The sequence below is a fragment of the Apium graveolens genome, chromosome 6 (genome assembly GCF_009905375.1).
Source record: "Apium graveolens cultivar Ventura chromosome 6, ASM990537v1, whole genome shotgun sequence".
NCBI lineage: Eukaryota > Viridiplantae > Streptophyta > Magnoliopsida > Apiales > Apiaceae > Apium > Apium graveolens.
Genome location: NC_133652.1, coordinates 213716847 through 213732792, shown reverse-complemented (window position 1 = coordinate 213732792; position 15946 = coordinate 213716847). Strand labels below are relative to the sequence as shown.

General features: G+C 36.7%; 1 pseudogene; it reads right to left on the bottom strand.

The window, feature by feature from the left end:
• LOC141665723 (abscisic-aldehyde oxidase-like) overlaps nucleotides 1-15731 on the bottom strand; it is a 46050-nt pseudogene extending 30319 nt beyond the window's left edge.
• Nucleotides 15732-15946: the final 215 nt, after the last annotated feature.

The window sequence follows — 15946 nt, the reverse complement described above, 5'->3', positions numbered from 1 at the left end:
AAAGGAACAAATGAGCTAAAAGGGAATTAGTAGATTACAAATTTGCCCTTGTTTTGGTGAGTGTAAATTCATTCTTTTCCCCCCTTTTTCCTTTCTTTTCTCGTGCACCCACTCTCTCATCTCTTCTCTTTTCTTTTCTTTCTCTCGAACACTCTCTCTCACTCTCTCTCCCGACTCTCTCCATCTCTCATCTCTCTCACTTGCATGCAACCTTCAAAACCTACTCAAACTCAAAGATATTGCCACCTTTAGTCTTTATTTTCGGTATACTCTTCGATTCCTATTTGCATGTAAGTATTTATAGAAGTTTTGTTGGTTAATCACTATGGTGGTGTTCAAGGAAAACCATTTCTTGATGCATAACCATGAGAGTGAATTCAAGCATTTTGGGGGTCATAAACTCAAGAAGAGACCCGTTATGGGCTCTCTCAAGTTTGACCACCACCGGCCATGATCCAAAGGAGAGCCGATGGAGTTTCCATGATATGATCATTTGATTTTAGCTTTGCATGTTATGGTTTCTTGAAAGCTTGAAAAAGGGTTTTGTTTCTTTTGTTGAAAATTGAGTATGTGATTGATAAAATGGTTGTATTGATTGTGTTAGGAAGTAAATGGATGTGTGTAAATGATTGTTGCTTAGAAAATCAAAAATAAAGGTTTGCATGTGAGTTTATCATTCGGCTTTATGCTAATTAAAAAGAGGAATTTGATTTTGTGAGTTAATCTTGGTGAACACTAAGTTTATATGGCCTAAAAAGTGATTGCATGTTAGTTTTAAAGAAGATCAAGATGTGCATGTCATTGATTAGTCCTTGAGTTATAAATCATGTTCTTGCCGAATGGAAAATAAACTAAAGAGGGGATAATTTGGTGATTAAGTAGATGCATGTTGACTAAATGAATTGATTAAAGCTAAAGTCACTAGGTAATGCTTGGATTTGGTGTTTAAGTGAATGGAATGATCTAGTTAAGGACTGAAACAAGTGGGAAATGTGATATATAACCTTGCATGTCAAAATCCATTCTTGCATGTTTGATTTATGGAAAACCAGAATGGGTTCTTAGGAGTAAAAAGGTGGAATTAAGTTGGTTTAATGGCTAGTGAGAGCTTGATTGCATGATAAAGATTAAGTAGTGTTTGTGTTCGAATTTTGATGATTAAAAGAAGTTGTTGATTTTGACCCTTAATGTGTTTATGATTCGGATTTTTGATTAAAAAGGATAAGGTTAAAGTGAGTAAATGAATCTTGTAAATTGCATTAGTTGTGCATGAATGTGTGAGATTGAAATTGAATATATGTGGATGTGTTTTGTATGTTTGGTTCGAATTAAGGGGTAAAAGAAAAAGGGAATTAAATCATTGATATTAAAAAGAGCTATAAGTGATAGCTATGGTCATAAATGTTTGGTTGTGAATAAATCATGTGCTCGTAAGAGTTATATTAGTGTGATTTGAGAAATAGCTAAGATTAAGCAAGTGCGCTTCGATTATTAAGTATATAAAGATATATAGGTTACGAGAAGGAATGTGTTATGTGTTATGTGCTTATGTGTATAAGCTATATTCGTGCACTCGAGTCAAGAATATAATCGAGTTATCGTATAGAGTGATCATTCCGAGAACGAGAGTTGAGAATCTGATTAAGGTTTGGTTTTATTGTAGATTCGGAGCATGAGGGCATTCAGGCTAGGAAAGGAAAGGGTTTACTAGGTGGCAGTAGTTCAACCTTCAGGAAAGCAAATCCAGGCAAGTAACTCTGATTACTTGTGTGAATGGTTATAAAGAGAATGTTGTTCATACCATGTAGAGTATTGAACCGTTTAATTATGAAACCCTGATATTGATTTGAAGTACCCTTGTTCTTGATAATCTGTTATTGATAAGCTTATTGATTCCACCCTTTGATAATCTGTCCTTCCTGGTCAAATTATGTATTGAGCCATGAAATATATTGAACCCACTTATTATCCTTGTTAACCCTGTCTAATGATACCCTGTTCTTCCTGATCACCCTATTGATCCCTAAACAAATGTTGATCCTTCTAACTTAAGTGCTTTGTTATCCCTGATACAGAATTCTTATGAATTGTTCCTTGTGTATCTTTGAATCACTCCCTGAACTTTGTTTCCTTAAACTCTGATTTAAGAATGAGTTTCGACTTGAAAGAGTCTGAATGATTTCACATTCTTGGTAATGATAAAATGAATTTTAGAAAACCTATTTGTTTTTCCAACTCAAGGTTTTCCAAATGAATTCCTGATGGATTGGATTGGGACGTAAGAGGCTAGTGGGACTAGTCCAGTCATGGTAAGAGGCTAGCGGGGCTAGTCCAACTTAAGGCTGAAATTATGCCGATTGGTACCTTAAAGACCGGAATGGAGGTCGATACGGGCTGATCACCCATATATAATGAAACGGAAAGATAAAGTGATCCAATCAAGGGTTCTAAATGATTGTTTTAAAAAAAAAGAAACTGAAACTTTCTGTTCAGTAAATTGATTCTTGAAAATGGAAATGGTTTAAATTGCTTTGAAAAGAGTTGATTATGTTATTGTGAAGCTTAAAGCTCGAGAACCCTGATACTTGAATTTGTTGATCATATGATTGATTCCATATATTGAAATATTGTTGCTTTCCTCTTTTGAAAGATCTATTCTGATCCTTTAATGATTTGTGATGAATGTCGGCTTTCGTCCTGCTTTGAGCTTTGTTCCTTGAAAGCCCCACATTATCCTTCAAAACCTTTCTTTAACCCAAAAACTGGAAATCTGCCACCTAGATCAAATAAAGTAGAATGCCCTGGGTTTGGTAAAGCATATTGTGATTTGATATTGTAGAACTGCTATATAGTTACTTGCTGAGTTTTATACTTATTTGTTTTGTTTAATCTAACAATGGCAGTTAAGCAAGAAGATGGCCAGGCTTAGGCACACTGCTCGTAAGAGCGTACCTGGTTGTCCCTACCGTGTTGAGGGCTTCCGGTTGCCAGAGTAGGTAGTGGTAATTATGAGTGAGCTCGCGCCTAGAAAAAAGCGTTTAAAGATACAATGGGTTATCTGTCGGTTCCCAGCCGTAATCGATATTGTTTATTTAATAATATTTTGGGTTTGTATGTTATATTTTGTGATTGGTAGTTGTAATCTTGTCTCAAATTTTATCCTGTTGATCCTGTTAGTAGTTTAATCGGGGTTTATGCATATTTAATTATTAGATTAGAGGTGTGTGAGTCCTCATTTCCTAACCCCGAGATTGAGGGCATCACAAGTTGGTATCAGAGATACATGATCTAGTCCCTGAGACAAGTTAGGATTTTTAAAAGGGGTATTTTGGGAATATATCTATATCGCGAGAGAGTTCGACTCATATAGAGTTGGGTTAGACTATTAGGTATAGTCTAAGGAAAGTGTTTATTGGTGAAGTAGAAACTAGAGTTAGGGTGTGAGTTAGCTGGAAGCTTTATTTAACCCTAACATTGTTTCTTGGTTGCTGTTTTGTGTTTTCTCTCAGGATCCTAGTAGTGGTAGTGACTCAGACTCAGAGATTAGTTTGTCTGGTACCCCTGTGGACCTCGTTCCACCCTCTCCAGAGGAGCCTGTGTATGTTAGTTCAGACCCATAGGAGGACCCTTCTGAGAGTAGTGAGATCCCTATGCAGATTTCACCCTTAAGGCCAGATTCAGAGACCCCTGCCCCCGAGCCAGAGTCCGAGATGCCTAAGACTGTTCCTGTCAGTGTTGGTGGCAAGTTAGCCCAGGATCGAGACTTTGTGTACTCCCGCATTCCTGAGTTGGGAGCTTTGGTGGATAGATTAGCCAGAGAGTCTAGGCAGAGTGCTTTTGTTATGGATGATGAGTGGCGAGTTCGGGTGAAGATGGTGGAGCAGGTTGCCAGGAGGAGATTAGATGAGGGACCATCCACTAGTGATGCTGATGCTGAGGCCCGGAGGCTGCATAAGATCATTCGCTGGATGTTGGTTGTGTTGAGAGAGATTTTAGATGATTAGACGGGACTGTTGGTTGAGCCCGTAGATTGTTGTTTTTCAGTGCCGGTAGGCTTTGGGATATTTGGTCAGATGCTGGGATCCCTTTTCATTTATCTTGTTGTATTTCAGATCAGTGTTGTAGTAGTAGTTGTTGGAAGTTAGGGGTAGATAGGGGGATATTTTCCAGTTTTTCCTCTGTTTAACCCTGCAATTTATTGTACCTTATTTCAGAACTTATGATATCCAGAATTATCTCTATGTACCCTTGTTTAAATAAATCCATTGTCTTTCTTTCCATTGTGCACCTTGATTATCTCATAAACTGTTCTCAATACCATGTTTTAATACAACCATGTTTTCGTATAACCATGTTTAAAGCTCATAAAACTCTATTCTGTGCCATGATAAAACAACACTGATATGAGAATTATGTAGTAATAGGATTGCATGTGCAAATTGGGTAAAACTTAAAACCCACAAAAGAGATTTTATAGAAACTGTTATTATATATATGCCATGCCATCGTATTGCTAAATAATTGCTCAATCAGGTTTGTAAGAAATAGCCAACTCACCAGATCACCAAGAAGAAGAAATTCCCACCCAAGACCCAGAAATAAACCCAGAAACCACTATGATGAGCAGACTTGCTCAGCTTTTGCAACAACCTGTGGCCCCTAAAGTTGGAAACTTTAAGCACTTTCAATCTGTCCATCCCCCAGAGTTCTTAGGTTTTCCAGACCCGATTAAAGCTCAGTCGTGGTTGAGAGAAATGGAAAAATCCTTTGAGTTAGCAGAAGTTAAGGACGACAAGAAAGCTCAGTAAGCAAGTTATTACCTGAAAGATAAAGCAAGTTTCTGGTGGGAGTCTTCTAAGGCGTTGTTGGAAGGCAAAGACTTATCTTGGGAGAAGTTTACCGAGATGTTTCTGGAGAAGTATTTGCCAAGCTATATGCAAGATCAGTTGGAGATGAAATTTCTGGATCTTAGACAAGAGGATATGTCAGTAGCGGAATATGAAGTGAAGTTTTCGGAATTGTCTAGATTCGTACCTGAGTCCGTGAATACAGAGGCGAAGAAGGCTAAGAGGTTCCAGCAGGGACTTAAGCCGTGAATTAGGAGTCAAATAGCAATGTTGGAGATCAAGAATTATGCTGCTTTGGTTCAAAAAGCAATGATAGTGGAAGGTGAGCGGGAATCTGCCAGAAGAGAAAACGAAGGAAGAAAGAGAAAGTTTGAAAGCTCTGAGCAAGAGCAAGGAAGCTCAAAGTTCAGAGGGAAGTTTGGAAAGAATGGTGGAAGTCAGAACCAAAAGTTCCAGAAGTTTAGACCCGGTAATGGAGCTCAGAAGAACCGTTTCCAGAAGGCTGGACACAGGGGAAGGATAGCAGACCCCAGATTCAAGAATGCAGGAATTGTGGAAAGAGACACCCGGGGAGGTGTAATAAGCTGGATATAACGTGTTTTAAGTGCAACGAGAAGGGGCATTACTCTTCAGAATGCCCAAGTGAGCAAGGAAGCCTGATTCGCCATGTTTCAAGTGTGGTAAAGTGGGCCATATGGCCAGGAATTGCAAGGAGCCTGTTCAAAAGGCTAATGTTCTCAAAATTGCTGGACCGCCGTCTCTACCAGCACCATCAGCTCAACCCAGAGCTAGAACCTTTAACATGACGATGAAAGATGCGGTGCAAGATGTGGACGTGGTAGCAAGGATGCTTGTTATAAACTCAGTAGAAGTAAAAGTTTTGATGGATTCTGGAGCAACTAGATCTTTTATCTCTGAAAGTATTCTTGATAAGTTAAATTGTGTTGCGTACCCTCTAGAACCTAATTTGATTATAGAGGTAGCAAATCAAGAGAAAGTTAATGTTAGTAAGATTTGTCGTGATTGTGATGTGACTATAGAAGGTCGGCACTTTTCTGCCGACTTAATTCCTTTTAAGTTAGGAGAATTTGAGGTCATACGAGGAATGGATTGGTTGTCAAACTATGAAGCGCAAATAGAATGTAAAAGTAAAAAGGTGAAGTTAAGAACCAAGGACGGTGAAGAAGTGATATTTAAAGGAAAGAGGCAAGAGAAGAAATTTCTAACGGCTATTGAGGCAAGAAGATTAATACGTCAAGAATGTGAAGTTTATTTGGCTCATGTCGTGGACGTGGAGAAAGAATCTGTGAAGATCGAGGATATTCCGGTAGTAAGAGATTTTCCGGATGTATTTCCTGATGAATTGCCTGGACTACCTGCAGACAGAGAAATCGAGTTTACGATTGATTTGGCTCCTGGAACGGAACCAGTGTCAAAAGCTCCCTATCGCATGGCGCCTGTCGAGATGAAGGAATTGGCAGCTCAGTTGCAAGAATTGTTGGACAAAGGAGTGATCCGACCGAGTGTATCCCCGTGGGGCACACCGGTGTTATTTGTAAAGAAAAAGGATGGAAGTATGAGGTTGTGCATTGATTACCGCGAACTGAATAAGATGACGATAAAAAATAAGTATGCTCTACCATGGATCGATGACTTGTTTGACCAGTTAAAAGGAGCTTCGTGTTTCTCTAAGATTGATTTAAGATCCGGGTATCATCAGTTAAAAATCAAAGCGGAAGATATACCCAAGACAGTGTTCCGACCGAGATACGGACACTATGAGTTTTTGGTAATGGCATTTGGCTTGACGAATGCGCCAGCCGCAGTTATGGATCTTATGAATAGAGTATTCAAGCAGTATTTGGATAAGTTCGTTATTGTGTTTATCGACGATATACTGATTTACTCCAAGATGGAAGAAGATCATAAGGAGCATTTGAGGATTTCCTTGGAAATTCTGTGAAAAGAGAAACTGTATGCTAAGTTTTCAAAGTGCGAATTCTGGCTAAAGGAAGTGCAATTTCTTGGTCATGTAGTTAATAAAGAAGGAATTAAAGTGGACCCAGCCAAGATAGAAGCTGTAATGAATTGGGAAAGACCCAAGACTCCGATGGAAGTCAGAAGTTTTCTGGGATTAGCCGGATATTATAGAAGATTTGTGCAAGATTTCTCTAAGATTGCCGTTTCGTTGACAAAATTGATGAGAAAGAACGAAAAGTTTGTTTGGACAGAAAAGTGCGAGGGAAGTTTTCAAGAGTTAAAGACGAGATTAGTAACCGCCCCAGTATTGGTACTACCAGATGATAAAGGAGAATTTGTAATATTCAGTGATGCTTCATATAAAGGACTTGGATGCGTGTTAATGCAACGCGGGAAGGTAATAGCATGCGTGTCAAGGCAACTCAAGCTGCACGAGCAAAAGTATCCAACGCATGATTTGGAATTGGCAGCAATTGTGTTTGCCCTTAAGATTTGGAGGCATTATTTGTACGGGGAAAAGTGCGAGATTTACACGGATAACAAAAGTTTAAAGTATATCTTTACTCAGAAAAAATTGAATATGCGACAAAGAAGGTGGTTGGAATTGATCAAAGATTATGATTATGCGATAAACTACCATCCTGGAAAGGCAAATGTGGTAGCTGATGCTTTAAGTCGAAAAGAAAGGTTGAATATGTTAACGTCATCAGAAATATTGATCAAGGACTTTGAAAAGATGGAAATAGAGGTGCAGACTCCAGAATGTGGAGGTGAAGCTATATATGCAATGTTGTTTCAACCCGAGATTCGGGAAAAGATTCGATGCTGTCAAGAGCAAGTGATGAATCGTGAAAAGGATAAGTTGACGGGAGAAGAAATTAAAGCTCAAAAGGATGGAAAAGGGATATACCATTTTAACTCACGTATTTGGATACCTAATGTTGTGGAACTAAAGCACGAGATTTTACAAGAAGCGCATAACTCGAGATTTTCAATTCACCCTGGGAGTATGAAGATGTACCAGGATTTAAAAGAAAGTTATTGGTGGCCCAACATGAAAAAGGAAATTGCGGAATGGATAAGTAAATGTTACACGTGCCAAAGAGTCAAAGCGGAACATCAAAGGCCAAGCGGATTGCTTCAGCCACTGGACAGACCTGAATGGAAATGGGAACATATAGCGATGGATTTCATGGTAGGATTACCTAAAACCAAGTCAAATCACGATGCGATTTGGGTGGTAATCGATCGGTTGACAAAGTCAACACATTTCTTGCCGATAAACGAAAGGTTTTCATTGGAAAAGTTGGTCAAATTGTATTTAGATGAGATTGTGATGCGCCATGGAGTTCCTGTATCTATCGTATCTGATAGAGACCCAAGGTTTAATTCGAGATTTTGGCGACAATTCCATGATCATTTGGGAACGAAATTGAAAATGAGTACGGCATATCATCCGCAGACAGATGGACAAAGTGAAAGGATAATTCAGACGATTGAAGATATGTACAAAACTGTGCAATAGATTTCAAAGGAAATTGGGACGATCATTTGCCCTTAATTGAGTTTTCCTACAACAACAGTTATCACGCGAGTATTGGCATGCCGCCTTATGAAGCGTTATATGGAAGAAAGTGTAGATCCCCTACTTATTGGGACGAAGTTGGTGAGCGCAAGTTAATTGGCCCAGAGCTAGTTCAGCAAATGAAGGAAAAGGTTGAAATGATTCAAAAAAAGTTAATTGCAGCTCAAGATCACCAAGCAAAGTACGCAAATTAAGAACGGAAAGATGTGCAATTCGAATCTGGAGACAAAGTCTTGTTAAAGATATCTCCTTGGAAAGGTTTAACCCGATTCGGAAAGAAAGGGAAGCTGAGTCCTAGGTACATTGGACCATTTGAAGTATTGCGACGAGTTAGGAAAGTGGCGTATGAATTGGCGCTACCTCCGCAAATGCAACATCTGCACAATGTAATTCATGTCTCTCTTCTAAAGAAGTATAATGCTGATGCGAGCCATGTGATTGAGTTGGAACCAGTGGAAATCCAACCAGATTTGTCCTATGTGGAACAGCCAGTGCGAATTTTGGATCGAAAAGAAAGGACACTTAGAAATGAAGTTGTACCTCTAGTTCGAGTGTTATGGAGAAATCCATTAGTCGAAGAATCGACTTGGGAATTATAAAGCGAAATGAAAGAAAAGTATCCCCATCTATTTGCTTAGATTAGATTCTGGGGACATAATCCTTTTAAGGAGGGTAGATTGTGACGACTGAGAATTTTATGGCGTAATTAAGTCAATAAAGTATGTGTTATGTGATGTGATTATAATTATGTGACTAAGTGTTGATTAATTGTCTTTTCTGTATATTAGAGTATAGGAGCGTGGATAAAAACGTTCCAATTTAAAGAGTCAGCTTAGAAGTTAAGCTGTGGTGTCGGGCCGTCACGTAGAACGGAACCCGTCCTAATAAGGAGTTAAAGAATATAAAATGTGAATTATGTGTGACTGAATGAAATGAATGTATAAATACAGTATTTCATCCTAAGTGACGTGTTGATTGGTAAAGATAATGAGAAGCGTAATCGAAACGCTGAGCGTCGGGCCGTCAGGCTGAACGTGACCGGTACGCGTAAAAGAGGATAAAGATTAAAGAAGGATAAATTCTATGATCAGACCTGAGTCGTTATGTGACTGTATATGTGTGATTGCTTGACTGTGTGCATGGCTATGTGTTCTGTGACAGTTTTTGTGAATTTTAAAGGAATTATGTGATTTAAATAAAGGTTTAATTAACCTTCGCGCATTTTTATAAAATCATCCGAATAAGATAAAAATATGGGATTTGTTCTAATATCTTCTTAGTAGTCCCAGAGACTTTTTAAAAATGATGAGTGAATTTAATTGTTGGTCTTTACATTTTTAAATTGATTTTATGCGGAAAATGTTATTATTAAAGCAAGCTTGCGAAATTCATATAAAATCAACCGTTTGCTCAAAAATCTATTATGAGTAATGGTTAAAAAGCTAATTTCGAGGCCTATGTATTAAAATTTGTCATTTTCAATAATTCTCGACTTCCCTAGAGAGATATACTTTATATTTGATTTTTGTTACATTTGAGTAAAAAGAAAAGGAACAAATGAGCTAAAAGGGAATTAGTAGATTACAAATTTGCCCTTGTTTTGGTGGAGTATAAATTCATTCTTTCCCCCCTTTTTCCTTATTTTTCCCGTGCACCCACTCTCCCCTCTCTTTTCTTTTCTTTTCTTTCTCTCTCTCACTCTCTCTCTCGGCTCTCTTCATCTCTCATCTCTCTCACTTGCATGCAACCTTCAAAACCTACTCAAACTCAAAGATATTGCCACCTTTAGTCTTTATTTTAGGTATACTCTTCGATTCCTATTTGCATGTAAGTATTTATAGAAGTTTTGTTGGTTAATCACTATGGTGGTGTTCAAGGAAAACCATTTCTTGATGCATAACCATGAGAGTGAATTCAAGCATTTTTGGGGTCATAAACTTGAGAAGAGACCCGTTATGGGCTCTCTCAAATTTGACCACCACCGGCCATGATCTAAAGGAGAGCCGGTGGAGTTTCCATGATATGATCATTTGATTTTAGCTTTGCATGTTATGGTTTCTTGAAAGCTTGAAAAAGGGTTTTGTTTCTTTTGTTGAAAATTGAGTATGTGATTGATAAAATGGCTGTATTGATTGTGTTAGGAAGTAAATGGATGTGTGTAAATGATTGTTGCTTAGAAAATAAAAAATTAAGGTCTGCATGTGAGTTTATCATTCGGCTTTATGCTAATTAAGAAGAGGAATTTGATTTTGTGAGTTAATCTTGGTGAACACTAAGTTTATATGGCCTAAAAAGTGATTGCATGTTAGTTTTAAAGAAGATCAAGATGTGCATGTCATTGATTAGTCCTTGATTTGTAAATCATGTTCTTGCCGAATGGAAAATAAACTAAAAAGGGGATAATTTGGTGATTAAGTGGATGCATGTTGACTAAATGAATTGATTAAAGCTAAAGTCACTAGGTAATGCTTGGATTTGGTGTTTAAGTGAATGGAATGATCTAGTTAAGGACTAAAACAAGTGGGAAATGTGATATATAACCTTGCATGTCAAAATCCATTCTTGTATGTTTGATTTATGGAAAACCCGAATGGGTTCTTAGGAGTAAAAAGGTGGAATTAAGTTGGTTTAATGGCTAGTGAGAGCTTGATTGCATGATAAAGATTAAGTAGTGTTTGTGTTCGAATTTTGATGATTAAAAGAAGTTGTTGATTTTGACCCTTAATGTGTTTATGATTCGGAGTTTTGATTAAAAAGGATAAGGTTAAAGTGATTAAATGAATCTTGTAAATTGCATTAGTTGTGCATAAATGTGTGAGATTGAACTTGAATATATGTGGATGTGTTTTGTATGTTTGGTTCGAATTAAGGGGTAAAAGAAAAAGGGAATTAAATCGTTGATATTAAAAAGAGCTATAAGTGATAGCTATGGTCGTAAATGTTTGGTTGTGAATAAATAATGTACTCGTAAGAGTTATATTATTGTGATTTGAGAAATAGCTAAGATTAAGCAAGTGCGCTTCGATTATTAAGTATATAAAGATATAAAGGTTACGAGAAGGAATGTGTTATGTGTTATGTGCTTATGTGTATAAGCTATATTCGTGTACTCGAGTCAAGAATATAATCGAATTATCGTATAGAGTGATCATTCCGAGAACGAGAGTTGAGAATCTGATTAAGGTTTGGTTTTATTGTAGATTCGGAGCGTGAGGGCATTCAGGCTAGGAAAGGAAAGGGTTTACTAGGTGGCAGTAGTTCAACCTTCAGGAAAGTAAATCCAGTCAAGTAACTCTGATTACTTGTGTGAATGGTTATAAAAAGAATGTTGTTCATACCATGTAGAGTATTTGAAGTACCCTTGTTCCTGATCACCCTATTGATCCCTAAACAAATGTTGATCCTCTTAACTTAAGTGCTTTGTTATCCCTGATACAGAATTCTTATGAATTGTTCCTTGTGTATCTTTGAATCACTCCCTGAACTTTGTTTCCTTAAAATCTGATTTAAGAATGAGTTTCGACTTGAAAGAGTCTGAATGATTTCACATTCTTGGTAATGATAAAATGAATTTTAGAAAACCTATTTATTTTTCCAACTCAAGGTTTTCCAAATGAATTCCTGATGGATTGGATTGGGACGTAAGAGGCTAGTGGGACTAGTCCAGTCATGGTAAGAGGCTAGCGGGGCTAGTCCAACTTAAGGCTGAAATTATGCCGATTGGTACCTTAAAGACCGGAATGGAGGTCGATACGGGCTGATCACCCATATATAATGAAATGGAAAGATAAAGTGATCCAATCAAGGGTTCTAAATGATTGTTTTAAAAAAAAAGAAACTGAAACTTTCTGTTCAGTAAATTGATTCTTGAAAATGGAAATGGTTTAAATTGCTTTGAAAAGAGTTGATTATGTTATTGTGAAGCTTAAAGCTCGAGAACCCTGATACTTGAATTTGTTGATCATATGATTGATTCCATATATTGAAATATTGTTGCTTTCCTCTTTTGAAAGATCTATTCCGATCCTTTAATGATTTGTGATGAATGTCGGCTTTCGTCCTGCTTTGAGCTTTGTTCCTTGAAAGCCCCACATTATCCTTCAAAACCTTTCTTTAACCCAAAAGCTGGAAATCTGCCACCTAGATCAAATAAAGTAGAATGCCCTGAGTTTGGTAAAGCATATTGTGATTTGATATTGTAGAACTGCTATATAGTTACTTGCTGAGTTTTATACTTATTTGTTTTGTTTAATCTAACAATGGCAGTTAAGCAAGAAGATGGCCAGGCTTAGGCGCACTGCTCGTAAGAGCGTACCTGGTGGTCCCTACCGTGTTGAGGGCTTCCGGTTGCAAGAGTAGGTAGTGGTAATTATGAGTGAGCTCGCGCCTAGAAAAAAGCGTTTAAAGATACAATGGGTTATCTGTCGGTTCCCAGCCGGAATCGATATTGTTTATTTAATAATATTTTGGGTTTGTAAGTTATATTTTGTGATTGGTAGTTGTAATCTTGTCTCAAACTTTATCCTGTTGATCCTGTTAGTAGTTTAATCGGGGTTTATGCATATTTAATTATTAGATGAGAGGTGTGTGAGTCCTCATTTCCTAACCTCGAGATTGAGGGCGTCACAGCCATCCTTCATAATGAAACAAGCATAATATGTACCGATCTTTGCGGATTATTAATTACCACTTAGTAATCTTACGACCAGGAACTATTTAAGTTTAGAATTATCATCTTTTAGGTCTCATTATTATGATCTCATCACAATCCATAAAAAGCTTTACTCTAAACTGTGGTATATCTTATTTAAACACTTAAAATAGATGGAGCCCGTAATAAAAACAAAACAAGTTTTTTATTAATATCAATGAAATCAAAACAGATTACATAAAAGTTATTCCTAAATTCTCATACATGATTGGACATAAGACACATCTATTTCAGTTTGATGGTGAAGGTATGTCATCTACATAAATAGTTTCGCCTATTTATTGAGAAGGAAAACAACTGTCAGAAAGATGTGTTCTATCCAAATATGAATGACCTGATACAATCCTTACAATATTATAACTACTCTCAAACAAAACGGCAGAAAGTTATTACGTTTCTTGAATGAATTCACCACACTAATGTGCATCAGGTATAAAAAAAACATAATAACGACACTGAAGAGGCGTAACTAACCAGAAGCTTGAAGAGAAGCGCCAGATTTAACAATTGGTTGACCAACCGGATAGTACTCTCTGCTTGTTTTCAGCAGCTGCTTCCCAGATGACAATAGTGCTGGTTTTGTAGCATCTTTTGACAGGTTGTCTCCATCTGCTAAGTTGTTAGCATAGTTCTGAGTAGACAAACCATTGGAAACCAAAACAACGCCATTAAACAAGGGATAAAGATACTAAAAAAGATAACTGACTACCAAGCTTGTTCGGTACATAGCATCAGAAGTTCCGTCTTCAGATATCACAGTGGCTCTAATTATGTTAATAGCATCGTAAAGAACATTCGAGCTTATAATTTTACCAGCTAGGTATTTTTCAGCCTCCCTAGCTCTCTTGGCATGTTTAGCTCCAAAAGTACCAAAAACCAACTGAATCTTATTAATGACAACTCCAATTCTACTTCTTGAAATAATTGCTAAAATTGCAGTATTTATGTAAGGTAGTGCATTTCCAAGCGGCCTTGGAGCGCGATAAGTTTCAAACACCAACTTACTACTTTCAGTTGTGAAGGTACTTCTATATGAGCTCGAAAAGGGGATTTTGATACTGAAAAGCACCCCTCTATGATCCAATGACGAAAAATTTTCCAACGCAAGAATTTCACGTTTTCTATGTATTAGTAAATCCAGTGTGGAACTTATAGCAAGAAGTAGTGTGACAATGTCTGATGGGAAATAATATCTTTGTGCCATAACCACATTTCCCTCTACACTAGCTAAGTTATGAACAGGCTCTGAAGCAATCTTCACCACATGGTCAACAATTTTTGTGAATATCAATTCCTTATCTGAACACAAGCCATCTTGTAGTTTCTCCTTCAAAGCTGAGATAACTTTAGATATTGTGACAGTCACTCCAATTACTATCCCCGTCTCATCTCTACTAATTGATGAAAGCTCAGGGACATTCCTCAAGTTGATTAAGTTCCTTGTAATAATTTATTCCTGTGTTACCCAACAAACATCATGTTTCGGATTATAAAAAGGTAATTTACTAAGTTTATCTCCATTACTCTCTCCCTTTGGCCAGAAGGAATTAATTCCCAAATCCTCCACATCAACATCAGCATCTGCAATAGGTCGATAGCCTTTTTAGCTTCCAAAACAGTGAGTTTTGAAAATCCTGTAGGGGGATCCGGCCTCTGCTTAAGTGCTGACAACAGTGAAACACATTCCAGAAAATCTCTCATGAATTGGGTGAAAACCATCCTTGCTTTTTCCAAGTCCTTCAGTTGTTTTAATCGAACAATAATCCATGTTGTGAACAAGGGTACGAACTCACAACGTAACCTTTTACTGTCTTAAGCACAGGGTCATAATTCCACAGTAAAACAACACAGCCACCACAACCACCTGCAATTGTAAGAAATCAACATTTATCTGTTAATATACAAACATAAAGATTGTATTTTTACTATCTGCTAAACCTAAACACTCAATTTATGCTATTTATGACTTACAAGTTACAAATAAAATTACAAATTTATGTATATATATACAGGGCTACTCCAATAGAAACCAATTTAGAATGCAAACTAGAAACTAAATAATTTTCTTTTTAAAATTAATTCGAAATATAACACATATGGTATGCAAATCTATCGTTGAGAGATGTAGAAAAATACAGTGAAATCGGATTTTAAAAAAAATTGCGGTTTGACGGGAAATATCAAATTAAAAATGGGGGAAAAAGCTGAAATTGGGTGTAAGAGGGTGCAGGTAGTTGAGTGGTGTGATTTAGGGGACCATTAGATTGGGTAGATCTAATAACTTAGATTAAGTTTTTATTTTAATTTTAGTTTGTATTTGATCATTCCCCTAATATATATAGGGTCACATTCAACCCACTTATTTATTAAAGTAACTAAGTAGGTACACGCATATAACAACAGTATACATGTTCTTGAACCACTAACTACGTTTACATGAACGAGTCGTTTATACTAACTTTTTACATCATTTACTAATTTTGTTGTTCTCTTTATCTTTTATTTTTTACTTTTTATAAATTTTTTATATGTGCTTCTATATTTTTTATACGTGTTTTATTAATTGTTTTTCAATATTTTTGTATATACGTTCTGTAATTAAGTTCATTTATGTTCTTATTAATGTTATGTTCTCCAATTATTTTAACATATTAGATCATAATTGAACACATATTTTCTGTATTGTGGTCTACAATTTTTTATCTTATTTACTTTTTCTACTCCAAAATTTTATATATGTAGCATGTATTATTATATGTCCACTAAAATTTATACATTTTCTCTAACTATTTTGCATGTGTATATTTTATTTTTTATTATTAA